Raw genomic sequence first — 15,637 nt, 5'->3', positions numbered from 1 at the left:
AACAGTAGAAGTGTGTCTAAGCTGACTGAGATGTGCTATAGGGGAAAAATACACATAATTTGTAAGACTTAGTACAAACATATTGTGAAATATTTCAGATACTTTAAAGTATTGAAATAATATTTTGGATACATTGTGCTATATAAAATACATTGTTAAATCATTTTCACCCTTTATAAATCTTTTATAAAATGGCTATGAGAAACATTTAAATTACATCTATGGCTCATATTTTGTTTCTTTTGGATGTCACTGCTTTAACTCCAAGTCTTCTCCTCCTTTAAAGTATACATGAATCATCTGAAAATCTTATGAAAAATGAACATTCAGATACTCCAGATTAGCCGCTTCTGCTGAACCTGATACCACATTTAGAATATTAAAATGATAATTTGTAATCTTACCTACAACACAGAACCACTTAGGAACTTTTAAAATCACAATGATCAAATTAGTATGCCTTGGATTAATTAAATAAGAATCTCTGCAGTTATGATCAGAGAATGTGTTTGTCGTAGCTCTCTAGGTGAGTTTGACATCTATCGTGTATGAGAACCACTGCTTTAGAAGTTCCTGAATAGAAACGGGAAAAGTGAAGCAATCAATTTGTCCTCAGTGAATATTTGTCTAATTCCTTAAGTGAGCTATTGCTCTATGTATGTCACTGTGATTTATATCACTCTGCCTTGCAGAAGCTTAGAAACCAGTGCAGATGTAAGGTAACTACTTAAAACAAATGTAAAGCATCATGGGGTGGATTCACCATTAGTGGTTTGGTTATGAAGGGTTACAGGAATATAGAAAGGGAAGAGTTAATGTTGGATAAGATAGTGAATAAATCTTCTGTGAAGAGCACTGACTCAGAGATTCTCCGACTTCAGGCTGCATCTGAATCATCTGGAAGGATGAAGATAAGGCCACTTTTGTCATAGGCCACTGTTCACGTCACCTTCCACACTGCAAATGTCTATTTCTACTTCTCTGCTCTAATAGCTCGAGATTCAAAATCTCCAGTTGGAACCTGATTGGCTGAGTTCAAGCCACATGCTCACACCTAGCCTAACCAGTCCATAGGCAATGAACAATTTATCAACTGAACATGAAGGGAGGTTTTTAAGGGTTTTTTTTTTTGGTACTGGGGATTGAACCCAGGGCCTGTACATGCCAGATAAGATCTCTACCACTTGAGTTACACCCCAGTCCTTTTGTTTGTTTTTTTTTTTTTTTATGATAGTGTCTAAGTTTGCCTATGCTGGCCTCAAAGGGGGCTCCTCCTGCCTTTGCCTCCTAAGTATCTGGAATTACAGGTATGCACTACCACTCTTGACAGTCTTTCTTAAAGTAGGGATGCTGTTGCAGTGCCACTAAGCCTGCAATAAACCCCTCCCATTACTCTCACCAATACCAAAACTACAAAAACAACAAATAAACAACAGCAAACAAACTAAAAAACACCCATGGAACAAAACCAAAGTCTACCACAGGTAGCAGTATTCTAAAAATAGGTAGCAGAAGAGGAGAATTGTTTTTGATTTTGGTTGAGAAGGCAAATTCATTTTTAGTTTGTTAGATTTGAAATTACGAGGTTTATCTCAAGTAGAGATGCCCTTTAGTAGTTTGAGGAATGAGGTAAAGGCTGCAGAAAGTTCTTAAGTACCTCTGTCTCCTTAGAGGTAAAAACAAAGAGCATATATGAGCATCATAAGGCAGGATACAGTGAGAGGAGTGGTGCCTGGAGAATCTCATGACATTCTCTATTTCTGGATTAAAGGAGTAGTTCAAAAGGATGTTGTGATATGTATTAATGGCCATTTACTCCAAACCACTTCAGAATGGAAGAGTTAAATAAGATTTCCATTGTGGTATTTCTAAGAGCTGCTGTAATATACTAATTTGCATTAAAGAGCTCTGATAATGCTGGATTTCCAAATATTATTTGACTATTAAACTTTCTTATGAACTAGTGATATACTGCAAACATTTTGGAAAATAATGGGCACAAACTATCTGGAACCAACAAAAAAAAGACAGAAATGGATTTAAGGTGTTCAGAAGAAGAAACAATAGACACATAATCTCAACTATCAAGATAATTGAGACTCCTATTGTTCCATTGTAATGGGATGTGAACCCAATACTGTGGGATTAATAGTATTGGATTTTATTTTACCCAAATGCTCAGTGTCCTAAATGCACAGTGCTTGGCACATGAAGTCACACCGTAAGTATTTAAATGAATATGTAAATAACAGTTATTGAAGTCATTTAACTTGTCAGTTTGGAGGTCATAAATAACCACTAAGGGCACAACGTTAGCATAATGGGGGGGGGCATAGGAGACACTCACCTGTCCACAATTTCTCATGTGATTCCTCAAAGATCTCTGACAGAATAAACTGCCCATCTTATCATCTGTTCCTTTGGTAACATAACAAGGATGACCATATAATTTATCATCCAAATTAGGACACTTGAAAGAGGAAAAAGGAGGAGCTATTAATAATTATGCCAGGAAAACAGAGACCAGAGTTTCAGGGAAACTGGGACAAATGGCCATCCTAAAAATAGCTCCTGACTTGCTGTACATTTGACTGAAATGAATAAAGCAAGCATTGCTCAGTTTCTCTTGTATTTATAGGAAAATATAAACTGGTTAGTTTCCCTCCAAAATTTTATAGGAAGTGGGAGTCAGTTATAGCTTGACCAAAGTGGTATCTTGCCTATCGGGGAAGATGGTAGAAGATAGTTGTAGAAGGTGGCACATGGAATGTATTCTTGATAGACTATTTTCTCCTTTCTGCTGGCTGGAATGTGGTTATTCTGATAGAACTTTAGCAACAATCTTGGATCATGAGGCAACATGCTTAGGACGGTGGAACAGAAAGATAGAGATGACCTGAGTCTCCAATGATCATGGAGTGGCCCTATTTGCTGTGTCTACATTTGATCTATTGAATAAATAACCAATAAACATTGACCTTAAGTAATTATCCTGAGTTAATTCAGAATTTTTTGTTAAGTCTCTCTGTCCCAGTAGATATAACCCAATACCTGTGCTGTCCAAAAGATATTATGTGAGCCACAGATGTTAACCTTACATATAATGTAAGATTTTCTAGTAGTCATTTTAAAAGTTAAAGGAGATGTGATTTTGATTTAATTTAATTGGTTTTTTTGTGGTGTAGGGGTTTGGACTCAGGGCCTGGAGCTTGCTAGGCAGGCGTTCTACCAGTTGAGTCGCAACTCCAGCCTTAAGTTAATTTTATTAATGTATTTTACTTAAAGAAATGTAGCCAAAATTATCTTTTCAATGTGTGATCAATATGAAAAACTATTAATATGATATGATTCACAAGTTTTGTTTCATGCTAAGTCTTGGAAATCACACATGCACTTTGCACTTATAGAAGGTGTTCCCTAATTTACACTAAGCACATTTCAAGTGCTTAATAACCATATGTGGCTACCACATGGGGAAGCACAAGTTCATGCCATGACTACCTCCTCATGCCCATGTACTTTCTCTCTCTCTTTCCTATTGCTTCTCGTTAATAAGAAAACATAGCCAATACTCCGTATAGTATATAAAATAACCAAATAGCAACTACAGAATCTCTCATTTTTACTTCCCAGAAGCCATTTCTCTTTTGTTTTTAATATTTTTAACAATTTTATTAACTGAATTTGCATGTCATTGAATTCTGTCTTAGGACCATGATGGGACAGGTTCTTCAATATACCAAGTGCTAAGCTGGGTATCTGGGTGATGCTAAACCATCAGCAGTCATAGGATGATACTGCAGTAAGTTGAACACCTAGGTGTTAAGAGTTGTTAATATCAGGACCAAACCCCAGTATATTTTGCTATCAGTTTTCATAAAGAATTGGTTAGATACATATTTTTCTTTCTTTCTTTTCTTTTTTTACAATGATTTAAGAACATGTATGAAGAATGGGAGAAGAAAGGCAACTTTTAGTGCTGGCCACTTGGGAGTCACTAAAGCCAGATGGGCCCTGAGAGGAGTTACATTCACACATAAACTGTCACAGGTGGGATGATGAAAAAGTGACCTCCAACAGGCAGACTTCCAGAATACAACATGACCTCAGGTATCCAAAGCCTAGTGTTCAAGCGGCAAGAATGGTATCAGTTAAAAAAGGAAAAAAAAATGTCTATCTTTCTAAAAAGAAACAGTCGGTGAACTTTGAGCCTCTTGAATAAAGTAAAGAGGAACCAAAGACTTGAAAGTTATAATGGATGAGTTCTGATTGATTAATTTTCCAACAAGAGGGAAGAAATCTTCTGCCTTAACAGCAACGCACATAAAAGGTCAGTCTTTCCTTGTAGAAGACAAGAAACTCAGATGACATGACAGGGATGGAACAAGATAAGAAATAAAGACAGAGAGAAATGGAAAGCAAGCAAAGGAGATTGTGTATGGAGCAGAAATACCAAAACAGGCCAAGAAATGTCACCAGCTCTTATAGACAATGAAGAGAAGCAAGGGATAGTCCAGAACTAGTATCAATAGCCCAGTGGATGTCAGGGTGCCGTGCATAACTAAATAGTCCCCTACTTAATGTTTCTGTAATCACTTGTCACTCACTTACTTGCAGTTGTCTAGTCTGTACCAGAGATTTTCACTCTTTGACCGTGTGTGTTTTTGATGATTTAGAAAAGGCCAGTGAGTACTAACGGTGATGCTGCCGAACCTAAGCTCTTCACCTCAGAACGTGGCCCAAGAAGAATAAATTAAGGAGGAAGAGAAAGGAAAAGTTCATTATAAACATTTAAGTTACATGGAAGTCATTCATCCAGTCTCCTTAACTCTACATACTCTCACTGACAGCAGAGAAATAGGCAAAAAGCACATCTGAATATCCAGAAAGATTGTGCCAAGACTACACAGTAACCTTCATGCAATTTACTCATTGAAAACTCCCCAGGCCCCAGAAGTGTGGCACCACTTTCCCTTCTTTACCCATGCCAGACTGCCAGACACCGCTACTCTCTGTGGGCCCTCGTTCTTGCAGACCCATGGATATTGCCTCAGCAGCCTCCACTCCACAATTGCAGACAGATGCTATGAGCAGCCAGGATCAGTGTGCAGCTTGGAACCCATTTTTCATTCTTTCTTGCATTGTAATTGAGAACAGTTGATTCTTATTTTTAAACAAGTCTAACAGGCATGGTTAGTATTTTCTAAGCCAATTGCAGAATAGAGCAGGAAAATACCAGGTGAGTGGAGGCAAATGATACATGATAGCTAAAGAGGTAACAGGTGACTTTGAGGGAGGGACAGAAAGCAGGTGGCCTATTCAGTATCAGAGCTGAGCATATGTGGTATGTGTTGTGACTGGAAGAGAATGGACTTTGGCATAAGACAAGTCTGGGTTTAAGTTAGACATCTTCTGTTCATAGCTGTGTGGCCCTCGTCAGCTATTTGAATTATCAGAGGCTCAGTTTTCTTATTTGTAAAGCAGAGATAGCTATGTTACCTTCTTTATCTAGTTAAGAACGTTATATATATATATGTGTGTGTGAAGCAACAAACTTGTGATAAGCACCCTTTTCCTAGAAACAACTAAGTTCTCAGATTATTACTGAATTTGATAACTTCATGTATAGCAAACTTTTTCTACACCAGGCTATGCACCAGGACATAGAGTTACATGAAAAAAACAAACGAAAAAACCCAAAAAAAACAAACAAAAAAACCCAGGTAAACAGTGCATGGTATCAAGGAGCATAGAGCTATTTGTGGAGAAAGACTAAAACATAAGTTAGATGGTGGGCTAAGGTGCAACAAAGAATTAGGTACAAATAATTGAGAGTACTAATGGCAGCATTGAGTGAGGGTTTATAGGAGTGTTAATCCTGAATCATCAGGAAACATAACTGTGTTTAATAAACCATATTTAAGAAGGCAGGATGAGTAATTCTTGTTTTGAACATATTCCATTTAGAATTATGAAAGCTAAAAATTAAATCTGCATGGTTTAGTTTGGTGGAAAATCCATTAACTTCTAGTGGAACACCTTATTCTTTGATATATCAAATAAATGAGGCATTGCTAAAGTGGGAGATGAGAAAGATAAAAAGGTAGCAAGAAATGGAGGACTGAGAAAGAAACAGAAATATGGTGCTACCAGATTGCTTCATGATAATCAGTCTTTGCAAATGTGTTTCCTCCTTGCTGTTTCATTTAATCTTCACAGCATCCTTGCCCACCTGGCAAAACAGATATCACTCTCTATACGACCAAAGATGAAGCTAAAAACACAGGAGGCTGTTACTTGTCCAAAGTCACACATTTAGTAAGTTATATGCCTAGAAGTTAAAATCCAAGTTCTCTGCTTATACACTGTGCACACACACACACACACACACACACACACACACTCACATGGGTGTGGGGAGGGGAGAGAGAAACAGAAAGTCACTTCCTTACAAATGTTTAGTTTCAATGAATTTCATTTAAATTAATGACATAAAAATTTTAAAGGAGTAAGCAAATATCTAAGAAGTGATATGGGCATTAAAACATGTTGCATATAAAATAAGTGTGAAGCATAAATACTTCATCATCACTTGTCCTCTGTTCCTTTACTCTATTTCCTCTCCTTCTTCCTCCTCTAAAAACATGGGGACAAGACATAAATACAAAAAAGGAAGAGAGCAGAAGAGAAAAAGAAAAACAATGGAGGGTGGTGGGAAGAGAGAAGGCATAAAAGAATAGGAGAGAAATATGTAGGGAGATTATGGGCATGAAGATATACTATAGCTCTGGTAGATTTAAAATTTAAAAATAAGAACACACTATAATGTATATTAAACCTTGTTTTGAGATTTCCTTGAAGACAATTTAGGTCTGGAAAGGAGTAAATGTATCAAGGGTATAGATGTTGCCTTTGCTACCAGTCAGTTAACAGGCTGCTTGGACTGTGGCCCCAAGCTGACATCTCTGGCTACAGCCCTTTGGTCTGCTACTCTCTATTACTGAAGGGCATCAACTGTTCAATACAGCTCTTCCTTACCAAGTCTCTGTAAATACCACCTAGAGCCTGCTGTTGCTGCTGGGATGTGAAAAAGAGGTCACAGCTGATTATGTTCACTCAGCACTGCTCAGGAAGGACAGCTCATCTGTAGAGCATGAGCAAGAGGTTCAGCTGATTCCAACTGTCTCCCCCTTCACTGCATGACCCTGGCTGGCACTTAACCACTTGAAGTGCCCATTTCTCCTCTGCTTGGGTGTAGTCATAGGTTATATCTCACAGGTTATTGTGAATATTATGTAAAGTACTTAATAGAGGGATTGATTCACAGAAAGTTCTCAAGAAATACAGCTTTTTAAACAAATTATCTTCCTTCCTCTCCAAAATTAACACTATTTGTCCTATGTCAAGTTTTAGTGAGTTTTCTGACCTACGATGATCATTTTTTAAACTATGAAAAATAAGCCTCAATCAAAATCAACTATTCATTATTTCCTATTGTTCAACATGGAAATTTTCCTCTTAAAAATAAGTGACCAAAATTTGGTGATGTTTGAAATGCCCACGTAAAAGTTTTATGTGGTGATGGGTACTTGTCAGGTGCTTCTATCTATGGCAGGATTGCTCCATGAGTCAGGACTGTTAATTTGTATCATTTATATTTTTATTTTTCTAATCAGTCTCTACAAAATTAAAAAAAGACATGATTTTGAAATATGGTGTTTATTATTATTTTTATATGCAATCCCCAAAATATGAACTCTTTAAAACTTCAACTCATTTGGAAAAACAGAGGGGAAATAGTAAGAAATCTGCCTGAAAAACTATGTGGGAAGAAATGGATTTTAGTAGTCTCAAGGAAAGTTATTATTTTAAACAATGGCCTAAGTGACTTTAACAAGTAATAGAAGCTAAGTTCATAAAATCTGCATATCAAAAAAGACTGGTAGTTTTATACAATCATAAGGACAAGCTACTTTGCTAATAGAACAAATTTAATTACTAGAATCAGAAGTAAATGACTTTTTTTTTAACCAAACAAATGAACTTGGATTTGTCTTGCTTACAAATAAGACAATATGGATTATTTGAAGAAAAAGTAACATTTCTTAATTACATGTGGTTTGTTTGGTTAACTTTACATGAGAACAATGAAGTGTAGATTAATGGGATTTTACTGCATTATGCAAGTTAAAGCAGTATACTCATAAAATAAACAATCCAATTATCTTTTTTTATATCATAGCTTTCACACACCCAGGGCTTAGGCCTCGTTTATGCTTGGTTGTATACAGACAGAACTGTATCAAGGGAATGCCAGGAATAGGGGTTGTTAGCTCTTTCCACAGAAGCAACTCTGAAGAGAGCCATGAAACCTGGGGTGGGGAGTGTCACAAGAATGTCTGGCTCCAGTGGAGCCCGTTTCTCTGTTTTACCTTTTTCTCCTGGTCCCCAGTCCAATGACAAATGTTATCGTTCGGGGCAAATCTGGCCAGCCCCTAGAGCGCTAGTTTACCTGGCCTCTGGCCTGCTCTTGGGGAGATCTGCTCTTCTGTCACTCTTTCCTCATAGTACCTAAAACTCCAGTGTCCCTGCTGGGACAGGATTTACTATCTCAATTAAGAGCTCAAATTCTCCTCCCCCCAGGTAGCTATCTCTGCTTCCCCCTCCTTCAGGAACAAATAGATCCCACAGTGTGGACTGATGAGATGAGTGTAGGGTGAGCCAGGATGGCCCTCCCTATTCAAATAAAACTCAAATTCCTCACAGTTTCCACACCTAAAACAATATCCCCTCAAGCCTGAGGGGATGAGGCCTTATGTCTATTCCTAAAAACAATAAGGGCTACTAATTAGTTGCTCCAGCCCCTATAATAAATTTAAAATTCTTATAAAAGTTAATTTTAAAATACAAGTTACAAAGTAAACAACTGGAAAGGATATAGATAGGTAATAAATGTATTTTTTGGGAAGTTAAAGAGAAAAGGAATGGTTTTTTGGATGAGAAAGGATTTTGTAAAAAAGGGTTTATCCTAAAGATTGTTTCAAATAGGAGGGATAAAAACAAGCCATCAAAGGGTTTAATATGTTATATAAAGATCTAAGTAAGTTTTAAAAGTTCATAATAAGAAACTTCAGTGTGTGATAAAGTTAAAGTTAAATATAATCTAAGAGTTGCCTAAAAGATTTTTAGGGTCATGTCAAACTAAAATCAAATCCTCTATGTCTATAAAATAACAAGGTTATCTTAATATTGTTCTGCTCTGAGTAACATCTACAAAAAAAACCATTACAGAGAAAGATTTTATCAAAGAAATTATTTGTGTTTTCTGCTGATCTTGTCAAGCTTTAAGTACTATTGAATCAGAGTTCATTTACATATTTGCTTATGTGTCTAAAATGACCACCTTGTAACAGTGTTATGTTATACTTTATCTGAATATGGTACAAACATTTAAAAGGTTAAAAGTGTCAATTTATATAAAATAATGAGCTAAAGCTCTCTTTTATCCAAGAGTGTTATATTTAAATCCTGACAGCCCCTGCCTCCCACAGGTCACCTACCTAGGTGTGGCCTTAAAGGGACAGACTCACTCCCTGAGTCTTAAATGCATCAACCTAATCTTCCATTTCCCAACCCCCATACCATAAGACAGCTTACAGCTTTCCTGGCAGTTATAGGATTTTGCAGAATTTAGATTCCTAGGTATGTAGTCCCTGAGCAGACACCTTTTTTTGCTCCTCCCAATATTCCTATTTAGGTCTTAGATAATGTATGGCCACCCATTTCTCTCTCTGTAGTTGGAGGACTCTTAAAATTGTCTAGGGAATAACATTTCACAGTGGTTCTCCTGGCCAATGCCCATCCTAATGCCTATGTTCTTGCTCTCCTATTCTTAAGCTTCCTCCCTTGTATCACAGTGCATGTCTGCTCTTGCTAATCAAAAATTTAACCAGTTGTACCTCCAGGGATACCAACCTCTCCAAAACCGCCCTGAAAACCACTGTGAAGGCCCCATCCAGGACGCCACAGGAGCCTGAGGATCCCGCCCCATACAATGCCCCCTGCCAGCAGGAAGCAGTTAAAGAGATTGATGCTTCACCCCAATTCCTGATCCTCAGCCCCTACCCTCATCATTATTAAAGAAAATATGGGGGAATGATAGAACAATAATGTCGCCATTTTGTGAATCAACCAAAATGGCAGCCCCGCCCTTAAACAAATTCCCGTGCTGTAAGACAGCCCCACCCCTACCAGAGACTACAGCACCTTTACTAACTTCCTTACCCTCCCCCTTCTATAAAAGTCACTGCTCTCCCAGGCTCTGGGCTGCGCCATCTTTTCCCCAGCCAGCCTGGCAGTTTGGGCCTGCCATTAAACCTTGCTCTATGGAAAAAAAAAAAAAAAAAAAAAGAATGTCTGGCTCTAGGATCCTCACTTCCAAATGGGATTTATGTGCCTGGGATCTGGAGTCCCACTGAATTCAAATCCTGCTCCCTCTTGCAGACTCTGACACTGGAGAAGTCCCTTCAGCTCCCTCTGTCATAGAGAGTGATCATACAGTTTGTCTCACAGTGTCACTAAAAGATAAGCATTTAAAACAATGCCTGGAACTCCAAGAACTCTCAAGAACTTCTACTGACTGGGAATTAAAGAAGGTTTTTCCAGCTTCAACCTCATGGCAACTAGTCTAATCAAGCCCTAACTTATATTATTAATTCACCTGTACAAACTACTTCACAGTTTTGTGTATTATATACTTTTAACATATCTCACCTACAAGGTGATTTTTAAAAGTGTTCTTTGTGTAAAATGCTTTTAAAAACAACCATCAGCAAAAGTTCAGTTACTGTATTACTAGGTTTGGGGGTGACTTTCATGAGTCTCTTTATATCTCTAACTTGTTTTGTTGTTAAAGTTTCATGGCAGTTGAATTATCACTGGGAGATGTCAAGAGACTCTTGAATTGGCCCCTCCTAGCCTGCACTACTTATTCAATCCATCATCTACTTATTCAAGATCCAAGGCCATGGTTTCTGCTTGGTTCCTCTCCTTCATTCACCTTCCAAATGAACTATGTCACAAAAAAAGTAGACGTTGACTCTAAAGATGCCTTGATTCTCTCCATAAGCAACACTCTTTTCCAGATCTCCTCCTGTACCCTTACCTGGGACACTGTGGTAGCTTCCTCAGTGGTGTGTCTGCTTCCACTCCTATCCTCATCAAGCTCATTCTCCACTGAAAGCCCAGATTTGATCATACATCTAGTATAAAGCTACCTAATTGAAAACTCCCACTGACTTCTCATCTTGCTAAGGATATAATTCAAACTCCTGACTGGCATACAGTCTCTCTATACTCTGACCACTCTAGATCCCTTCATCTTGCATTCTACCTCTTGTTTTAGTCACTGTGCCTTAGCCACTCTGACTTCTTCCTATTTCTTGAGCATACCAAGCTTTTCTCTTAGGGCCTTTGTCCTAGCTGTGCCCTCTGCAAGTAGGGCAATCCTGTCATAGCTATATCTTTCTTGTGCTATAGATTTCAGTCTAAACACTTCTTCCTAGGAGATGCTCTCCCCTCCCACTCAGTCTACAACATCTGCCCAGTCACTCTTTAAAATTTTTTTTTTCAGGGGAGAGGGCAAATGCCATCCCCCCACTACACAAATTATGCAGTAGTTTTCGGCATTAAGGGGAAATTGCTGGGGACAGCACATCTGAAGTGCAATGGGTAAGCCTCGCCCTGGGAAAACCACTTTCATGATCATGGTATCTCCCCTGTCAGGTAAGTAGTCTTATTTTTTTGGTGGTGGTACTGAGTTTGAACTCAGCGCAGGCGCTCTACCCTTTGAGCCACTCTACCAGCCCTCTAATCACTCTTTATCATATTACCTTTAAATATTTTGCATAATATTTGTTATAATATGATTTTTCTTATTCATTCATTTACTGCTCATTTGCCTATTTTTATATCATGAACCTTGCTGTTGTTAAAATATTAATTCCAACAGAGTAGGAACAACATCTCTCTTACACCTATGTGCAGTATCTTTTGTGTTACAACAGCATTTTATTGACAGTAAACACTCAACAAACATATATTAAGTGAATGAATGAATGGATGATTAATAAATGGAATAATTCTCAAGTTGCCCAAGGGAAGAAACACTCTGTGTTCTGACAAAGAACTCTTCTAAATGTTAATTCTTGCCCAGGACAATTCCCTGACAGAGCTCAGAAAAGTATAATGACTTGACATTCTCACCAAAAAATCAGTATAGTTAACTATTTATTTCAGGACTGCATTCTACAACCATTATTTCTACATTGTCATTCATTTTACCTCCATCTTCCCAATTTTCTTTTTCTTGCTTCATATTAACAGCTATCAAAACTATCCCCTTCAATTCATATGAAACCTTGGGCAAGTATAATTGTGTTCTGTTTCCTAAGGTAAAAAATTGAAGCTTAAAGAGGCTATAGAACTTGTGATAGAGCTTTGAACTCCAGTCTGTCCAATACCAAAGATTATATATATTTTTTTGCCTGAAGAGAGTATCTTATCTTTTACCATGGTCTCACATGGCTCACAATAGTCATTAATAAGTTGATCCAATACTTCCCAAACTTGGCTGCCTATTTAATCATTTGGGAATTCCTGAATCTCTTTAGATTGCAGAATAAAAAATCCAGAACAGGGCTCAAGGATCTATATTTTTTAAGGGTCTCTCTATATTATTCTAAAAGTGTCAGTTTTAAGTAGCACTGAGTTAGATCATATAAGCAAACAAACAAACAATCAAAAGCAGGCAGAGGGATGTTAAACTGAATACATGTTATCTTCAGGAAGCCTTAGAAATATAAGCAGAGTTTAACGACCTAGGAACCTTCCAGAGCTGAAAGGTGGAAAGACAGATGCTTTTGGTGAAGAAGGAAGGAAGGGTAGTATGTTATTTGTTAGAAAAATCACAGGCATGAGATGGAGCCTGAGCTTGGCTGTGGAAAGTATACTAGAAGATGTGCTAAGAGCCTTCTTTCAATTTTTTAAGTCTTCCAAATAAAATCTCATTGGAATTGAGCTTTGTCTGCTGTCTTTTCAAGTTTTTTTTTTTTGAAGTATTTACATAAGCCACTCAATATGTTTTTGAGTCATAAGAGTATTTATTACAAGTAAAGTGAGTGAAAAAGCCATTTTATAAGGGCATAATTTAGATTTCCAGAAATAAAGCATCTCCAAACTTTTCTCCAAATATTGGGTAGTCTGTTTTATGATATAATCATGAAGTAAAGAAAACAAACAATACACTTAGAGTGTTTTCTTATTGGAGAACATAAAATTTGCCCAAATACCCTAATAATTAGATGCTGTCTCTGCCATACCTCATTAGAATTGAGTTCTATCTCATGGAAGAGATAAATGGCCTCCTGAGGCTTAGAGACCCTGAAAAGTCACATCTGGTAGCTTGCACCTGGCTGACCTATTCACAGAAAAGGTCAATGTAGTGCTAAGGGGGCTTTTTTTTTTTCTTTTTCTTCTTCTTTTCTTTTCTTTTCTTTTTTTCTTGTTTTTGAAATCAGCTCTGTTGGAGTGAATTGAGCAGCTGTCAGGGGAGAAGGTTTTCAGCTTTTCAAACCATTCTACTTGTAGAGCCATTTCCTGTAACCATGGCTGGGAGAGCCATGACTACATTTGGTAACCATTGCAGGCTGCCCCTATTTCCCTTCATTACTACTGTAAAATTTGAAATTCAACTATTCTTATAGTTTACATATCATAACATTACTTAAATAAAGATTCAGTTTTTTTTTTTATTACAGCATGAAATATTGTTTTAAGGCTGGGTTCCATTTTCTAACAAATAGTCTCATACTATCTTTTGTATTTCATATTAGTTTTATTTGGTAAGATGAGCTTTCTCCAATAATTAGTTATAGTTTACCACAAAAAAATTGTGGGTTTTTTTTGTTTGTTTGTTTGTTTTTTGCTGTTTCTAAATTTGGGTGAAGAGACCTTAGTGGAGAGAACTCCATGAAGTCCATTTGGAGGATAGGCAAGTCAGGGTCAGTTATAAAGATTGCCATTTTGATCTCAGCACAGAGAGTCTTTACTATACCCACAATATGCTTTCCTAACATGCAGGAAACAAGGTGTGGTCTTTTATAAAGTTTGAAAGTTTCAAATGATCAGATTGTGAGTGAAGTACTAGTTGGACTGGATTGGATTGCTATCCTTTACCAAGACCCAAATGTCTCCACTCAGAGTTGGTTTCTATCTTCTACTACCCAGTGAATCTACGTACACTGAGTCTAGGGCTTAGTGTCATAGCACTGCTGTCTAGTTCATTGATTTAAGATGTTAACCACATACGAACATATGAAAAGTATGATTAATAATCTTTTAAAAACTCTATAAAATTTACTAGTCTATCCTTTAACTTTATTATTTCTCTATTTAATTTTAAATAATCTGAAAAGAGAGGCAGGATACCCAAATAATGCAGAGATTTTCTCTCTGATGTTTGTGAGTTCTAAATCCTCCGTGATTGATGATCCAAATTTTTAGCTTATCTGTTAAATGCTGAGCTTTCATGTCACCTCACCTTAGGAGACAAATTCATAGTGAAATAATTTATCTTTCATTGCAAGCAAACATCAATATGTCCCCAATAGTCTACCGCTCTAAAGAGAAAAGTTGAGACTCTTTAAGACTATTATACATAATTATTTTATGTTTAGCTAAGACCCTGTTTAAAAGGCTTCAAATATACACTTTGGGTTTTAAAAAAAGGTTTTATGTAGAGTTCAAATATTTAGTTTAACATGTTTAAGTTTCAATGATTCATGTCAAAACAAAATTATACATTAGCCAAACACCAAACAAGCTTGAGTCAGATGAGTCAGATCTGGGCTATTCTGGCTTCAGACTGTGAAGTGCTTCTCACATTATGCACGTTGTTTCCCTAGGGGGCTCCCCCTTTTTGCATTCAGACCAAGGCTTAAGGGAAGTTGCACTGAAAATATGGAGACTACTCCATTTCTGCTAATTTATCATGGCTGAACTGGCGTAATGAATGGTGACAAATAAGCCTTTTTCATCTATACAACAGTTACCATTACATTTTCAATGGTTTCTATTTGAGTGTCAAGAATAGGAGGCTTGATTACACAAAAGCTGGTGGAGGCATGTGGTGTGAATTTAATGCAGCAACAGGAGAGAGGCTGCTGGACATCAACTTTGATCCTACAGAAGGAGATGGACCCATGTAAGTATACACATGGAATGAAATATTAGAGATTAAAGAAATTGACTTCTCAGATTAGTGCCTTTTTTAATCTAGAAAACTTTATGGTTTGAAAGCAAAAACAACTACTAAATGTGATTTTCCCCTCTGTGTCTCTATATGTGAAATATTAATATTGCAAGATTTATTTAACCTAATTTCAAAATGCACTACACATTCGATGATATAATTTAGTATAATACCATTATTTAAAAGAGAAGAACCCATTATAGCATTGTCAGTTGAGTAGTAAAATCCTTATGTATAGACTTTATGTGTAGAGCTTGATAAAGTGTGGCCCCAAATGTAATTACTATCATTAGACAACCATTTAGAGTTACTTGATATCTATGTATA

The 15,637-nt window shown here is 37.0% G+C and overlaps 1 long non-coding RNA gene and 1 other non-coding gene across 2 annotated transcripts in view; one reads left to right on the top strand and one right to left on the bottom strand.

Annotated features, from left to right (window-relative positions):
- Positions 1–15,637, top strand: part of LOC141424067 (uncharacterized) — an 83,971-nt gene that overhangs the window by 9,123 nt on the left and 59,211 nt on the right. The window lies entirely within an intron of this gene.
- LOC141415772 (U1 spliceosomal RNA) lies at positions 11,632–11,792 on the bottom strand. The gene has a single exon (XR_012440727.1). It is a non-coding gene; the product is annotated as a U1 spliceosomal RNA (small nuclear RNA).

The sequence above is a fragment of the Castor canadensis genome, chromosome 1 (genome assembly GCF_047511655.1).
Source record: "Castor canadensis chromosome 1, mCasCan1.hap1v2, whole genome shotgun sequence".
Lineage (NCBI taxonomy): Eukaryota > Metazoa > Chordata > Mammalia > Rodentia > Castoridae > Castor > Castor canadensis.
This window is presented reverse-complemented; position numbering and strand designations above follow the sequence as displayed.